Source organism: Pongo pygmaeus, chromosome 9 (assembly GCF_028885625.2).
Source record: "Pongo pygmaeus isolate AG05252 chromosome 9, NHGRI_mPonPyg2-v2.0_pri, whole genome shotgun sequence".
In the NCBI taxonomy this organism is placed as follows: domain Eukaryota; kingdom Metazoa; phylum Chordata; class Mammalia; order Primates; family Hominidae; genus Pongo; species Pongo pygmaeus.
This window is the reverse complement of record NC_072382.2, coordinates 71,736,969-71,746,547: the sequence shown is the minus strand read 5'-3', so window position 1 is coordinate 71,746,547 and position 9,579 is coordinate 71,736,969. Positions and strand designations below refer to the sequence as shown.

The following is a 9,579-nucleotide window of genomic DNA, read 5'->3' as shown; positions in this document are numbered from 1 at the left end:
CAATTTTTTTTTTTTCTTAGCTACCAGATAAAGAGACAAGTAGATACATGAAGGTGGGGGTTGGGGATAGATGTTGGAAAACAATGTGTGTACACTTTTTTAACTTTAATTTTTCTCTTTAATGATAATAACTAACATTTGTTAAGTTTTTTTTTTACCATAGTGAGATGCTCTGCTGAGATTTTCACATACATTAATTTAATCTTCACAACAGTCCTGTGGATATGCATACCATTGTTACTTTAGAGATGGGGAAAATGAGGCACATACAGTTTAGTAACTCATCATGTGGTAACCCAGCTGGTAAATGTCAGAGTATTTTAACCCAGTTAAAATTTATAACATGCTGTAAAAAACGTTGACTTGGGATGTAGGATAAAAATTCATAACATTAAACTATCCATAACACTTTCATACTGGAGGCCCCATATATTCTAATTCTGGTTTATACATAAGTATATGTTTTTATATCTAACTCACACTCGTTATGTGGTATGAAAATTTCTTAGGTACAGTTTAAATTTTAATATCACAAATAGACTGTATGCTTATCCAGGGTATTATCACACTGCAGATAGTAGGGGATCAACAAATGTTGGCTATTTATTAGACATATTGGATCTGATTCTGATTGAAAGAAAATAGCAGGAGATAAAGATAGGATATTTTGGATGGGCCTCTAAAAGCTAGTGTAATTCAATTACTGTATCAGAATCACTGCATATATTACTATGTGTATAAAATATCATACAACCCTTTGAACACACTTCAACAAATATTTGCTGACTACCTACCACTTGAAGTCACTTATCAGACATGTGAACTTAAATAAGACGGAATGCTGCTGTCTTTGTTTTTGTACAAATTCTGTATCCTCAGGGAACCATTCATTTCCTGTTTTCTGCTCCTTTGTTTGATGTGGCCTTCATTTGTCATTGCCATTAACCAATCTTTATGAGCTTTCTATATAAGGTAGACATTATCTTTTATAAATGTTTACTTGGTGAAATAATTTCAGATTAAATGCATAATAAATAAATACTGTTTATCATTGCCAGACACTCAGCTTAAGATTCTGCCATTTGAGTTCAATATGTCAACTTTGCAGAATATCACCTCCACTTCCATCATTTTCCTGCTCACTGGTGTTCCTGGGCTGGAAGCCTTCCACACCTGGATCTCCATTCCCTTCTGCTTCCTCTATGTAACTGCCCTCTCTGGAAACAGCCTGATCCTCTTTGCTGTTGTCACTCAGCCCAGCCTCCATGAACCCATGTATTATTTCCTCTCCATGCTGTCCACCACTGACCTCAGCCTGTCCATATCCACTCTGGTCACCATGCTGGGTATATTCTGGTTCAATGTGAGGGAAATCAGCTTTAATGCCTGCTTGTCCCAGATGTTCTTTATTCAACTCTTCACTGTCATGGAATCTTCAGTGCTGTTGGCCATGGCTTTTGATCATTTTGTGGCCATTACTAATCCTCTTAGATATGCTTCTGTCTTAACTGATCTGAAAATAGCACAGATTGCAGTAGCAATTATCACCAGGGGAACAATAACACTGACTCCTATGGTGTTGCTTCTTAAAAGACTGTCCTACTGCCGCAGCCACGTGTTCCACCACTCCTATTGCTTTCATCCTGATGTGATGAAGCTCTAATGCACAGAAACCAGGATAAACAGTGCAGCTGGGCTGACTGCCCTGATTACCACTGCTGGGGCAGATTCTGTCTTTATTGTCCTTTCTTATATTTTGATCATTAAGACTGTTCTCAACATTGCTTCCCCAGAAGAAAGGAAGAAAGCCTTCAGCACATGTATCTCCCATATTGGGGCTGTTGCTGTATTTTGCATTCCATTGATCAGTCTGTCCTTTGTTCACAGGTTTGGGAAGCAGGCCCCACCCTATGTGCATACTTTGATTGCCAATGCCTACCTACTAATCCCTCCTGTAATGAACCCCATCATCTACAGTGTGAAGACCAAACAGATACACTAGGCTGTGCTAAAAGTTCTCCATTCTAGCACAGCAAAGAACTAGATGAACATTTCAATTTTTTCTAGTCTTTGTCATTTTATAGATGAGTAAAATGCCATTCAAAGAGGTTAATATGTTTAGACTCATGCTTGTATTTAAAGTTTCCCAAAATACAACTTAGTTTGAAGTAAGAAGACAGGGAACTCAGAGAGATTAATATGAGCTGAAGATTCTCAAGGATACCATTCTTTTCCTTTGATAGTCATGATGATAATAAGAACATTTCTGCATTTGAGATGAATCATTTTCAAAGACTTTGTTAACCAATGATTCAGCTTAGTTTGCAAATGTGGTATTATTTTGTTTTAAAAAAACAGAAAAAGAGAAAGTGTCTACTTATTATTTAAACTTCTCCTTTAAAGAGATAAATAACATCACGCTGCTCTCAAATGGAAATAAAAAGTGCATTAACAATTTCAAATTACTGAATCTTGTAAATGAAATTTACCATAGACAGCTTGCCGTGTCCATGGTTACTCAATTGTTTCAAATATTTTTACTTTCCTTTGCCTCTGGCCTCCTTGACCTCCACATTTAACAGCTAGTATAATAAATAAATATTTTATTGCATTGTCAGTAACCTAACTGTATTTGGTCAAATATTCATACTTTCTCCTAGCTCTTCAGGGAAGATGTCGAGCATAAGCATTCTGTGAAATACAACTATGCTTAATTCAACTCCAATCTGTATAGTTTCTTCAGAAGTAGTAATGTCATGCTTATTGCTAAACAAGTGTGTTCCTGCTTTTGGGAAATACCATCTTCAAATAAATTAATTTTCTGTAAGGCCTCAAGATTAACAAGAAGCAAATACAGAAATATTTTAATCTGGTGGGATTTATAATGCTATGCTTGGACCTTATCTTCAAGGAAAGCTGAAGTGGATATGCTATTCAGGGTCTAGATTGAAAAATAGAAATCACACCAGTGACTAACACAGGAAGCATTTAGTACAAAGAACTGGATAAACAGGTATTAGAGGACTGAAAGAGAAAAAAAGGAACACAGGAATAATGCAGGGATAATAACTACAGGAAGTTTCCTCTACTTATATGACCTTGGGAGCAAAGAGAAGAGTTTGGGCTTATTAAAAACTATAATTTTGGTGGAGAGTTCCCCCAAGAGCTTATATTCTGACCTATAATGAGAGGGTGCTGCTCCTTTGGTTCTGGTACCTTAGGAGCTCAAAGGATGGAGAACATGAGGCCAAGAGCCAACCTTGCAGGAAAGGGGACTTCCCCACTACAGCTCACACCTCAGGAACACCAGAGAAAGACCTCTCGTGGAGTTGGGACTTAGGTCCCTGAACACAGCCCACTGATGGTTGATTCTATTTCTTCTGAGCGGCATGATGAGATTATTGCTGGAAGAGTGGGAAAAAATAAAACTAGAAACTGGAACCAATGCATCTTGGCAAAGAATTATTGCTGTGATGGCACTGATAGGTGCAATAAGCAAACACGATAGACATATTTGTCCCTACAGCAGCTTCCAGTGTCCTAGCCTCCCCCAATTAATGGACCATAGCGGGGAACCAAACGATTATTCTGATTCATGAGTTGCGGCCTTCTTATCAAAAGCAGAGTCTACAGAATGGTAGATTTGGAGCTGAGAAAGCCAATAGCCACCACAATGGAGTAAGGTGCTTGTAACACAAACTCAGTGTGGTCGTGATAGGGATTTTATTAGGTACTCCATCCTGGACTGCTGTTAATAACAGCAGCAACTGATAACTACAGCCAGCTAAATGCTTTCACAGTTCACCAAGTATCATACATACAGTCTTCTGAAAGGATGCTAGTTGACAATTTTGGGGTATTTCTTGGGGATGTTTTTTCTCCTTTCTACCAAATATTTACTTCTCCTAGGACATGCCCCCTCTCTCCTCCACCACTTCAGGTCTCCTGTGCAATGGCCAGCAACAGAGTTTCAAGTTGTGTCTGAGTCAACATCTGTTTTGGAGTTTACTGGCTTTCAAGGACTCTTTGTCTTATCTCTCATCTTTCCAATTGCTCTCATGTCTGTTCATGAATGGATTTTTTCCCAAAGGCAGAGAATATGGCATATCTATTTTTAGATAATATATTTTGACTGGAAACTTGTTCTTATTATTTTCACTGTCATCTTAATATCCAGTTCTAGTGTCCATTATTTTGTGCTTTTCTTCATGCTTCAGGGTGTTGACAAAAATGGACTGCATCATCAGGCTCTCTTGTGAGCTGACTTGGGATTGGGTTCACAAAACCAAAGGCACCAGAAGGAGAATGTAGAGTTGGAGGAGACATTCTGCTTTGACAATGTTTCGTCCTCCCGCTTTGGCCCCTGGAATCATAATGGTTTCTCACTATCACCAGTCTCCAGGCATCTCAGCATCCCTTGTGATACTGTTTGGATCGCTGTCCTGACCCAAATCTCATGTTGAAATGTAATCCCCAATGGGTTACATCTTCCTTTTGCTCCAACCATGTGAGGTGCATTGTTCTCACTTTGCCTTCTGCCATGAAGCTTCCTGAGGCCTCCCCAGAAGCAGAAGTCACTATGCTTCTTGCATAGCCTGCAAAACTGTGAGCCAGTTAAACCTCTTTTCTTTATAAGTTACCCAGTCTCAGGTATTTATTTATAGCAGTGTGAGAATGGACTAACACACCTTGTTTGTTTCCTAAGCCATGTCCATTATTCTATAATTCGTTTTTTCACTGGCATCTCTCACTTTAAATTATTCTGAATTTTGTTTATTTCCTGCTGATTTTGTGACCGATACATATCTCTTTAATGAGCAAAGATAATGACTCCTTGATCTTAATAGGTCTACTTTTGCTTAACCTTAAGTACTTTTTGAGTTTGAAATGCATTTAATAGATGCTAATTGGTTTTTCACCACCTAAAGCATGAAATAATTACTTTTTTTTTTTTTGGCAGAGCTAGCTGAGGATTTAGTTGGGATAGGAAAAAAAAAAGCAATTGAATTGTTTTGTAGCTGGAGGCATGGGCAAGGGGGGTCCTCAGGCACTAAACTCCCCTGTGGGTGGGCTGAGGGCTAGGGCTGAGCCTCAGGTGGGTCTCCTTTTCCCTGTGCTACCCTGCACAGTGGCCTCCCTCTCGTGCTTTCCAGCAGCCGCAGGAGGGGCAGGCTGGGAGGGGCTGCCACAGCTGTTCACTTGGGCAGGACGTCAGAGGACTCCGACACCAGCTTCCCTTGGTGGGTCTCGATCTTCTTCACAACCATGGCCCTGGTGGAGCTGGTGTGGCTGAAGGAGCTGGAGCCTGCGTCAGAGCCAAAGCTGGAGCCCAGGCCATAGCTGAGGCCAGGGCTTGTGAGGTCCCCATAGGCCGAGCTTAGACCACCTGCATAGACACTGGTGGTCTTTGTATGGATACTCATGTTCTGCATCCCAGACTCCAGCCGGCTCTCCTCGCCCTCCAGCAGCTTCCTGTAGGTGGCGATCTCGATATCCAGGGCCAGTTTGACTTTCATCAGCTCCTGGTACCCACGCAACTGTCACGCCATGTTCTGCTTGGCCCGCTGCAGGGAGGCCTCCAGCTAGGACAGCTTGGCGTTGGCATCCTTAATGGCCAGCTCCCCACGCTGCTCGGCATCTGCGATGGCGGCCTCCAGGGAAGCCCTCTGGCCTTTGAGGCCCTCAATCTCAGCCTGGAGCCGGCTGATGTTCCAGTTCATCTTGCAGATCTCAGTCTTGTGCGCTGCGGGTCACCCCCCTGCTTCCCAGCCAGCGTCTGCAGCTCCTCATACTTGATCTGGTGCATGCTCTCAGCCTCCGCCCGGCTGCGATTGGAAATCTCCTTGTACTGCGCCTTGACCTCAGCGATAATGTTGTCCATGTCCAGGGAGCGGCTGCTGTCCATGGACGGCACCACAGATGTGTCCGAGATCTGGGACTGCAGCTCTGGGATCTCCTCTTCATACAGCTGCCTGAGGAAGTTGATCTCGTCAGTCAGCCCTTCCAGGAGAGACTCCAGCTCTACCTTGTTCATGTTAGCTTCATCCACAACCTTCTTGATGAGGACAAATTCATTCTCCATCTCTGCACGCTTATTGATCTCATCCTCATACTTGTTCTTGAAGTTCTCCATCAGCCCCTGCCTGTTGCCAAGCTTCAGCTTCTCCTGGCCCAGAATGTCCAGTTGCCACCTAAGGTTGTTGATGTAGCTCTCGAACATGTTGTCCCTGTTGCTCCGAGCTGTCTTCTGCTGCTGCAGGAGGCTCCACTTGGTCTCCAGCATCTTGTTATGCTGCTTCAGGAACCGTACCTTGTCTATGAAGGAGGCAAACTAGCTGTTGAGGGTCTTGATCTGCCCCTTCTCCTGGGTGCGCATGGCCTGGTTGTTGGGGTCTACCTCCAGGTTAAGGGGACTCAGCAGGCTCTGGTTGACTGTGTCAGTGGTGATGCCTCCCATGCCGCTGGACCCACCATAACCTCCATCCAGGCTACCCCGGAAGCTGCTGGTACCACTGGGGAAAACTTGAGGAGCTGATGCAGGCACCAGGTCCACTCGTGTAGGAGTGGCTGCTGAAGTCCTGGGGGGCTAGAAGTGGACACCTCGTAGGACTTCTGGGTTACCCTGATGGACATTGTGGAGGCAGGAGTGGAGGCAGGCAGGCTGAACCAGGCGGATGGGCCTTTGATCTAGGTCTTATTACCATAAGTCTTGCTTCTGCCAGCATTTAAAACCCCAGGAAAAGCAGGATTTTCTCTATACTCTTCAGGTCCTGAAAACAGAAGTGGAAGATGGGGTGGACTTGTGGCCTCCTGGTTAGATGACTTGCAGGGATCTATCTGGACACAAAGCCTTGTACATTTTCTCTGGCCTAAATAGCATAGACAGCTAAAGTTTCAGACTAAGAGGAGAGAGGCTTCAGTTCTGCAGTAGTATTGTTCTTTTGACCTTAGTTTACATTAAAAACATAAAAGAATCAATTTTCTATTTCCTTGTGAAACGCAAGGATTAGAAATTTGCCTTTCTAGTGGTTTGGAAGCAAAAATTATACCCCTATATTTTGGAGAATATAAAATCTAAAGATAAGGTTGTTATGGTTCCTACACAAAAATCCCAGAAAGGGATATGAGGTGGTAGGAGAAATTTTTGTATAAATGAATCCAATAGAACAACTTCATTGATTGCTATAATACAATGTTAAAATTGAATTTTTCCTCCCTAGTTATGGCTGAGGCAGAAAAATCGCAGATGCTAAATTCCAAAGTGAGTTGTCAGACTATCAAGGAAGACAGGTCAGGTGACAATGAGAATACACAATTCACTAAAGAATTAAAGAAGTTATTATAGACTGATATGGTTTGGATCTGTGTTCCTGCCTAAATCTCACGATGAATTGTAATCCCTATTGTTGGAGGTGGGGCCTGGTGGAAGGTGATTGGATCACAGGAACAGTTTCTCATGGCTTAACACCATCCCTCTTGGTGCTGTTTTTGCATAGTGATTTCTCATGAGATCTGGTTGTTTAGGAGTGTGTGGCACCTCCCCCTTGCTCCTTCTTCAGCCATATGAAGTGTTGTTCCCTTTTGCCTTCTGCCATGATTGTAAGTTTCCTGAGGCCTGCCCAGCACCATGCTTCCTGTAGAACCTGCAGAACCATGACATAATTAAACCTCTCTTCTTTATAAATTACCCAGTCTCATGTATTTATGGCAGTGTGAGAACTGACTAATACATACGCATAAAGATAACAGCCTAAAAAGTGAAATTTGAGACTGTTTTTTTTCCTACTAATCTGCATGCCCAAAGAGGAAATAGAGGAACACATATATAACAGTCTTCTTGGCATCTTAAAATTGCAAATGTCTTTTTACACACCCTAATGGTGAACTAGCTTAGTATCTTAAGCAAGAGGCAAATGGTGTCTTTGCAAGAACTGCCAGCTTTTGTTGTCAGAGCCTTGTTTGCTGAGAATTTCTTTTCTTTTTCTTTCTCTGATGTCAGAAAATTGTGATATAGAGGTAGTATGAACATAGTATCTTATGACACAGGAGGTGCTGTTAAATGGGGGTTCTCATCATAAGACTTGTGAAGAGGACCACTTTAGAGAAAGCTGTGTTAAGATTTTATTCACTCTCTCATCAGGTGTTTGGGCAGAGACATAATGGCTCCCTTCAGAGAGATCTGAGGTGGATAGTGAGTGCACTGATGACTGACTCCCTTTGAGAAACCTGAAGATCAGAAAAAGGGAGAGTTTCTGTGGTGGTAGAGTAAAAAGAATTGCTGTTTCTTATATAGGGTCCATACTACTCTCACAAATCTGCTCGTGCAAGACTGCCTGAGTGTGTCCTACGGACCAGAAGTACACTGTGTGCATGTGAGAGAGGCAGTAAGAAGGTCCTCTTAGATGATGTCCAGTAGGGCTGTCTGGAGGCACAGTAAAGCCTCAACAGAAGAGAACTGGGGGTAACCTCTGGGCTGAGGAAAGAAATAGAGCACATTCACCAGATCAAAGGAACCTCTGGTGAGAAACCAGTAGTTTGTTGGGAGACTTTGGTGAACTCACAAAAGAAGTCCAAGAGAAAGCCCCCCAAACCACTAAGCCTAGCAAATATTAAAACTTCTTATGACAATATCGAATAAATAAGAATTTTACTAGGCCGGGCATAGTGGCTCACACCTGTAATCCCAGCACTTTGGGAGACCGAGGCGAATGGATCACTTGAGGTCCAGCCTGGCCAACATGGTGAAACTCAGGCTCTATTAAAAATACAAAATTAGCCAGGTGTGGTGGCACGTGCCTGTAGTCCCAGCTACTTGAAGGCTGAGGCCCAAGAATCACTCGAACCTGGGAGACGGAGGTTGAAATGAGCCGAGATTGTGGCACCGCACTCCAGCCTGGGAGACAAGAGTGCAACTTCGTTAAAAAAAAAAAAAAAAAAAATTACCATTGGTTTTATTTTCTTTTCCTTTTAGCTTTGACCTTGACAGTGTTAAAATAATAGCTAGTAAGATATGAGTGTGTGAAAGAGAAGAGAAGCCAATGAAGCCTCTCTCTAGATGTCCTGAGGACTACTTGTAGCCAGCTTTAGCTCAGATAGCAGAGAGGAGTATTATTTTTGAATGAAGATGCAGGTGTTGATTAATTTATTTCTAAATTTAAAGTGTGTTTTATAACTTTAAGTAGGACTTTTTGGCCCAGGGTGGTGCTTCACGCTTGTAATCCCAGCACTTTGGGAGGCCAAGGTGGGAGGATCGCTTCAGGCCAGGAGTTTGAGGCTAGCCTAAGCAATATACTGAGATCCGATCACTACAAAAACGTTAAAAAATTAGCCAGGCATGATAGGGCTTACACCTGTAGCCCTAGCTACTCCGGAGGCTGAGGCAGGAGGTTCAGGATTGCTTGAGGCCAGGAATTTGAGGTTGCCGTGAACTATGATCATGCCATTGCACTCCATCCTGGGTGAAGACTGAGACCCTGTCTCTAAAACAAAACAAAACAAAAAACAAAAATCTGTAAAAAAACAAATACGACTTTCTATTTTCTATGATAAGCAGGAAACTTACATTGCATGTCAACATTT

General features: G+C 42.5%; 2 pseudogenes; one reads left to right on the top strand and one right to left on the bottom strand.

The window, feature by feature from the left end:
• The first annotated feature begins 1,093 nt into the window (after positions 1 to 1,093).
• Positions 1,094 to 2,044, top strand: LOC129008482 (olfactory receptor 51F2-like; annotated as a pseudogene).
• Positions 2,045 to 5,195: 3,151 nt separating this feature from the next.
• On the bottom strand, positions 5,196 to 6,648 carry LOC129008110 (keratin, type II cytoskeletal 8-like; annotated as a pseudogene).
• Between the last annotated feature and the right edge of the window lie 2,931 nt (positions 6,649 to 9,579).